Genomic DNA, 7306 nt, shown 5'->3' with positions numbered 1-7306 from the left:
TCTCACCTTGGTCTTTAACGGTGGCTGCCGGCACCATCGACCGGGAAATTTGTGTCCCAAGTTGTGCTTGGCAATGGACAAATCTTTCTTGTAAGTCCCCACAAAGATCCTTTGCTATTCATTAGTTACCATTTGATTCCCTTCTATAACGCTTTGCTTTTGTAAACATGAAGGGGAACTGCCATCAACAATTTTGTGCTCAATGGAACATCATACCCCTTTAATCACGGGGAGGAGATGCACTAATGCATGTGTCGGTGGTGCAAAATAATTTAGGGAGGCTGATGTGAAGATGCCCGCTATTGCTTCATTAGAGATTCAATGTTGAGTATAAAGGCATGATCGGGTTCATAACATGGATGGAAATAATGAGGCTTCATTTCAAGAAGCGGAACTTGAATCATTTCGAAACAGTAGGTGATCGGTTCAATGATCTTTCTCGCGGTTTTGAATGAAGATCTGCTTTTGTTAAGGGTGGATAAAGCGCGTCTTCTTGATGAATTCATTTGTTGTCAAAGAGGAGTTTAGGGGTATTTTGTTTAATAACAAAAGGGGATTTGTGTAGATGCGACCTATGGATCGATTTATTGCTGAGTATTTTGAAAGGAGTGTGAAGGCTTTGGATGTTTGTAATATTATTAGAGATGGGGTGGAATTGATTAAACAGTGGTAGAGATATTTGAAAATTGTTCTTACTGCTTTGGATTCGAGTCGAGGGACACACTCGAAGAAGGCAAGCAGCTGGGGCTAAGAAGGCTTTGACTGATTTAACAATTACGATGCTGTATATTATAGGCGAGCATTGAACTATCAATGTAGCATGTCCGGTTATGAAATAAAACAGAGATGGTCTTTCTCATGTGTCGTTGTTTATGATTTTTACTTGACAGCTTCTATTAGTTCATAGTATTTAATATTAGGGATAGTGAGTTAATGATATTATTATGACTCTTCTATTAATGATTCTTCTTATGTCTTGCAAGCGGGGCATATGATCATCGACCGGGTTATGAAATGCCATTTTTCAGGCCATCGATGGATCTAATCAATGCGTGGCCAAGGTGTACCATCACCAGGAGAGCTGAGTAAATACTGTGCGTGAGTGTGTGCATCTTCACTAGCTTCCCGCATTCTTGACACACCATTGCACATCACTCCCATGTCGAATATTAGATGACGGGGGTTAGCAAGTTAACTGTTCATTACACAAGATTTTGAAAAAAAACAAGGGAACAATCAAATAAAAAACTTCCCGATGCTCGGCCTTATGTTTACAAGTAAAATGTAAAATCATAAATTATGGCTACATACTTATTGCATGCTCTTTGAATAACAGGCCTTCAATTCACATGTGGCAAAACAAAGATATCTGCATCCTCGGTTGCAATGCTTCAACAAAGAAACCGGTTCCCCAATTGTATCCACAAGTTCATGTCTCTCATTTCCCAAATTTCATGCCGCATCACGTCGGTTCCTCTCTCGGTTTATGTGCCACCTATGGGTGTGCACGGGTATTCTAACAATCTTGCTTATCCTCATCCCTCGAATGGTAACGGCTACTTGCGATGCCGGAGGTAGTTCACAACTTGCCCCGGTGGCCTCAAGTATGGAGCATCACAATATAAGCGAATTCCTGCAGGCACTCCAACAGGGTTTGGAAGTTATTCTAATCCGGCTGGATACACTCTTAATGCCCAGGGAACTGTTGGAGGTGCTACTGGTCTTGATGATTCAACAAGAATGAAGTACAAAGATGGCAATATATATGTTCCAAACCCACAAGTAAAGCATTTTGTTCAACTTTCTTTTCCTCATTTTTCAAAAGCGTATATAGATATCAAAGTAGGGAAAGAGAAGTTTGATGGACTACAGTTAATTGTGTTATGATGATCCTGGACTTCTCTAGCCGACATTAGCCCACATATCTTTTTACGTGTTTAGGCCATTTATCAATGTCGTGAATGAATTAGTCAGTAAGTCAGCTCTTAGTCATGTTGAATGACTGGAAACATGTGACAGGCGCCATGAAGAATTGGTTGTAGGCGGTTCTTAAATGACAACAGTTTGCTTCATATTTTGGAAGATGGGAGGTTGACAGATAGCAAGGGACAGACTATTGATTTTAAAAATACGCTACTGATAATGACCTCCAATGTTGGTAGCAGTGTAATTGAAAAAGGAGGCCATCGTATTGGAATTCGATCTCGACTATGATGAGAAGGACAGCAGCTACAACCAGATAAAGAGCCTGGTTACCGAGGAATTTAAGCAGTACTTTAGACGAGTTCTGAGCGGGTTAGACGAGATGATTGTCTTCCGCAATTAACGGTTGGAAGTCAAGGATATTGCGATATAATGTTGAAGGAGGTATTTGAGTGGCTAAAGGCCAAGGAAATAGAGCTTCGAGTTCTGAGAGATTTAGAGACGAGTTGTTGATGAAGGATACAGCTCGAGCTATGGAGTAAGACCTCTAAGGATAGCAATAATGAGGCTTTTAGAGGACAGCATGGCTGAGAAGATGCCCTCTGGAGATATCAAGGAGGGGGATTTTGTTATCGTGGACGTCGATGCTGTGGAAATGTTATAGTGCTTAACGGAAGTAGTGGGACTCTTGAGTCGTTGCCCCCAGCAGTACCTGTGTAAACAACGCTCTTCCGCATCTGATGTTCACAAGCATGTTATTTGTATTTTTAATTACATCTAGATAGATTTAGTTATCTGTTATATTCATACAATATTGTCACGATATACTGAATGCATTTCAAGGCATAGGCAGGAGAATTTATCCTGTAGAGCAAATGTTCCTGAAATACCATTGTAATATAGACATAAATTATTGTGTGATGGATTAGGTGAACAGTCTATCTCTTCCGTCCCTGCTTTGTTCTGGTTTCATATCTTAATAGTATGCCATCTTTTCTTTTTCTAGCCAAACTGAGTTTACTGTGCATGTGTTCAAACTGTTTGTCAGTTACTATTTGAAGGATTGGTGCATTTTCTGCACCTTGAGGTACTTGGAAGTATGCGGATTCAGATGGGAAGAAAATTTTAGACTACGCTACCCTACTCATATTTTACAAGAAGAATCTGGTGAAGCACATAATTCCTTGAGTCAACATGCCCGTCACATTGCAAAACTTGCATCACTGTGGAGTGTTGCAAATGTTTTGTTCTCTCTGATTTCTTGGCATAATAATCAAGTTATCTCTGGGTCTCATTCCCGTATCTGAAGTTGCTCTATAAGATTTGGGTATCATTCAAGGATGTACCATGCATATTGCCATTTCAGCGTGTATATTTAGAAGATGGGGAAAAAAATCTTTGTAATACTATAAAATTGTGAACATTAGGAAAACATTAATGATTAGTATTCACGTCTTTTGTATTTTAATTATTATGGTCAAGACCCTTTAAGGTGTCTGTTGTAGTTAAGGAAAGTCCACCCCCTACAGATTGCTAATTTAAGGTGTCTGTGGACAACTTTGGTTTGTGTTTTCGAAGCTGAGATAACGAAGAACAACGTCTCCATATAGCCAAATCTCCGAAAGAACTACGCCTTCATTGAGTTTAACCACCAACTCCACGTCCTGGACTTCAATCGCAATAGCGCGTACCGCGAGCCCATGCGTACTAGCGAACAATCGCACGAGGTTGTGCGAATAAGTTGGAATTGAAGCAGTCTGAGTTAACATATTTCCAGCTATTGAAGGTGAATAAGGTGCAGTGAATAGAAAATTGAGCTCACCTGACCGAAGGAGGTATGAGGCATGAACCATGTTACCAGTTGAGAGGTCTGATTTTGCGACCATAGGCATACCGAGACCCCATGAGAATCTGCGGCGGTGTTTTGTAGCATCAAGAGACCAAAACTCAATGTGGTGGAATTTTTGACATGGAATTTGCCTGATTTTGGATTATTGTGTACAAAATTTGTGTGTGCCGACTAGCTTGAAAATTGGAAGTCGTGTCTTTGGTAACCATTTTTTTTTTTCAATCTATGTCTTTTGTGATTTCTTTTTTTTGGTAACTATCTCTTTTGTGATTTCTTCTGTACTATTTTCTCAATAAATGGGAGCATGTCAATTGTTATGATTGGTTTGTTAGCAATAGCAATCAGCATGGTTTCAACTGTTAGGGGGGCAATTGGTATGTAATCCTAAGTGTAATACCACAATATACTGAAATTGAAGCAACGACCCTTCTTATTCAGGGGGTGTTGATGTATAACGAAAGGGTACATGACATTTGAAGAAATATTACTTTTGATGTTGTAGTGTGTACATAATTTAGCTGATGAATGAATATAATCTAAGCCATGATGAGACAAGGTAAGAATAAAATTGTTTCAGTGTAGCAATGCGGTATGAGTTTATGCATGTACCCAAAGTAACTAAGTCTAGCTACGCCAAAATTATGAAATTCGACGAAGATGCATGACTCCTAAAAGGCTAAAAGCATTGTTAAAGTAGAATATGCTTATTTCAATGCGTCATTAAATCATTTATTATCAAACTTTTTGTTTATTCTTCTTATTCATCTATCAATTTACTAAATAATAAGTCATATAGTTAGTTTTTAGGTGGTCCTCTTGAATAATTAAAATAAATTATTTATGATTCACATTATTCCGATATCCTTAGATATATATTATAGCTATACCCTCTTGGCTCTACAAAGATCCTTTTATTTGTTTATTTTGTTCAATACCATCTATCTGCAATCTCTGATGCTTTGCTTGCAATGTTGATGGCTTCTCAGTGAGACCTCAAGCAATAGCTTGAGCTTTGCTATTATTGGTTAAATTTCAGTATTTACTCATTGATGTTTTAGATATAAAATTTCTATATATCTCAATATTCGCTTATTGACTCATAGTTAAATATGACATAGGTTATGTGCAACTCAACAACAAGATGATCATTGTGCGCAATGAATATAATTTGGTTATCGCTTAAACATATGGTATGTTTTGAGTGTTCTATTCCTTGATTGTTGTGTTATATTTTGATAGTTTATAAATGTTATTTAGGACAATAATAATCCAAAAATAAAATCAAAATTTTTCAAAAAAAAAATTTAGAATAACATAAACCCTTCAAACAAAGTATACATATATTATAAACAATGAATTATTAGCTATCAATATACATATATTATTTATTCAAGTGGACTTTAGGCGTTTGAGTCATTAGCTATCTATGTAGTAAGTCCGGCCATAGGCCGGGCCAAATGGCTAGTGTTTACTAAAGCATTGGATAACGACCAATTTCATATGTTAATCCGCAAGTTGGGCATCATTGATATTCACTCGCCAACTTAAGGAGGGGTGTTAGATATCCTTTAGTTTGATAACACCTGGAAATGTAGTTATTCTAGATGGTGTAGAGTAGTTATTAAATCCCTTGTATTATATATTCACTTAATTACAATGAAAAATATCTCTGAGAAGTTCATCTCAACTTCACATTTAACATCTGTTCTATTCTATTTCAAATTTTCAAAGCGGCAACATACTATAGACAGGTTTAGTAGCACTTTAAGTGTAGTAATTCTTAGAAATCCATTCCAAGAACCTAAAATACAAACTGTAACTCTTCATTTTTATTTTCCTTTTGTTTCTCTATGTCTGTACATTTTTCCAATTATAATCAAAATTACCCATTAATAAAAAAAAAATCAAAATTTCAACACCTCCTATTCTAGCTACAATTTATGTTGAAGATTTTCCAAGCAAACGTAATGCAAGTACGATTCCAACTCAAATCATGTAATGTACACGAACTATTGTCAAGAAAGTCTGAATGATGACTAGAAACATATATAACGTATCCACTCGCATACAAAGAAGCAAAGAAATTAACCATCCATAGGAAGAAAAAGGAGGTAGAGCAGAGACTAGGCTAAAGTAATCATTCTAGGGAAAAAAGGTGAGAGAGAGAACCACTTGGGCAAAGAAGACAAACCTGACAAAGGTTAAAAATTGAAGGGAAAATGAAAAGAGCTCAATTCAAAATAAAAGGGAAAATATTTCAATAAAAGATAGACAGTTTTCTAGGATGAATATTCTGGTTCTGTTCCTACAGATCCTGAACATGAATCTTTTGTAGGACGTACAAATAACTTCTGCATAATGCAAAACAATGAGTAGCCGATGGTACTCTCAAATGAAGGGTAAGAAACAAATAAGACATAACATACGGGAAAAAATAATACCAGGAGTGAAGATTAGCAAGAGTCACACAAGGAACAAGTGTGTTGCTCTATAGCTACAACTATCTGTCCATAAGAATTCAATGTAACAAGATCATGCCTGTGTTAGGTTTGTGGAACCATTGAGCTTTGCTGCGATGACCTACTAACGGTGGACGGTACAGTGGTACCAAGGCCCAAGTTTGGATGGCAGTGAAGTATCGAGTTGGAGAAGCATGATCGGCAATGAGTTGTTGAATCTCTCACTTTATTTCAACACGCCAGTACCAAGTTCTTTATACATTTTCGGTATCTAAATACCGACTTTCCGAAATGATACTGTAACTTGATTCTGAACAGTAGAGAGATACCGATTTTGAGAAGCAAATTCGGTACTTGGGTACCAACCAAGACTGCCTTGACGAAATGTTCTAAAATTTTGACACTTTGTCAAAATTTCAAGCCCAAATCCATTTTTCTCATAAAACTTTCTCCCCACTTATATAAATAAACTTAGGGTTAGGATTGAGACAACTTTGAGAGATTCATTTTTCAAAAGAATTGTGAGAGCTATATTGATCTAGGGTTTGAGTGAGGTTGTTTGTTCTTGATTCTAGTTAACTCTTGTAAACTCTCCAATCTTTACTATAAAGGAAACTCGGCTCTTATGTGGACGTAGGTAATATTTACCAAATCACCTTAAATCTTGTGTCTCTTTGCATTTACTTTCATACTTATTGCTTACTATTGATTGTTTGTGTCTCTTTAATGCTCTATTAAGTTTGTTGTGATAACTACCAAAGTTTTAAGTAGGTGACTTCCTTGGTATGACCTCCAAGTTGAAGTCATTTGGGATAGAGAGTAACTAGGTTAAGGTGTAGCTTCCTAGTGAATTATCCTAGCAAGTGGTATCAGAGCATTAGGTTGAATCATAGTATACAAGGTGTTTGAGGAAAAGACTACACCTTTAGTGTTTCACCAAAGTTGTGTTGCAAGCAAGGTGTTTGTAGAAATTTCTTAGAGAGATTCTCCACCGTTATTTGGTCTATTGGAAGTCATGATGACCGATAGAGAAAGCTACAAGATAGAGAAGTTTGACTGTACAAACTTCGGCTTT

General features: G+C 37.0%; 1 pseudogene across 1 annotated transcript; it reads left to right on the top strand.

The window, feature by feature from the left end:
- Nucleotides 1-1595: 1595 nt before the first annotated feature.
- LOC147489894 (chaperone protein ClpC, chloroplastic pseudogene) lies at nucleotides 1596-2884 on the top strand (annotated as a pseudogene). The gene is made up of 2 exons (XR_015202397.1): nucleotides 1596-1782; nucleotides 2020-2884. The product of XR_015202397.1 is annotated as a chaperone protein ClpC, chloroplastic pseudogene (transcript).
- Nucleotides 2885-7306: the final 4422 nt, after the last annotated feature.

Source organism: Coptis chinensis, chromosome 7 (genome assembly GCF_015680905.1).
Source record: "Coptis chinensis isolate HL-2020 chromosome 7, ASM1568090v1, whole genome shotgun sequence".
Classification (NCBI taxonomy): domain Eukaryota; kingdom Viridiplantae; phylum Streptophyta; class Magnoliopsida; order Ranunculales; family Ranunculaceae; genus Coptis; species Coptis chinensis.
The sequence above is the reverse complement of the archived record's forward strand: the minus strand, read 5'-3'. Positions and strand labels throughout refer to the sequence as shown.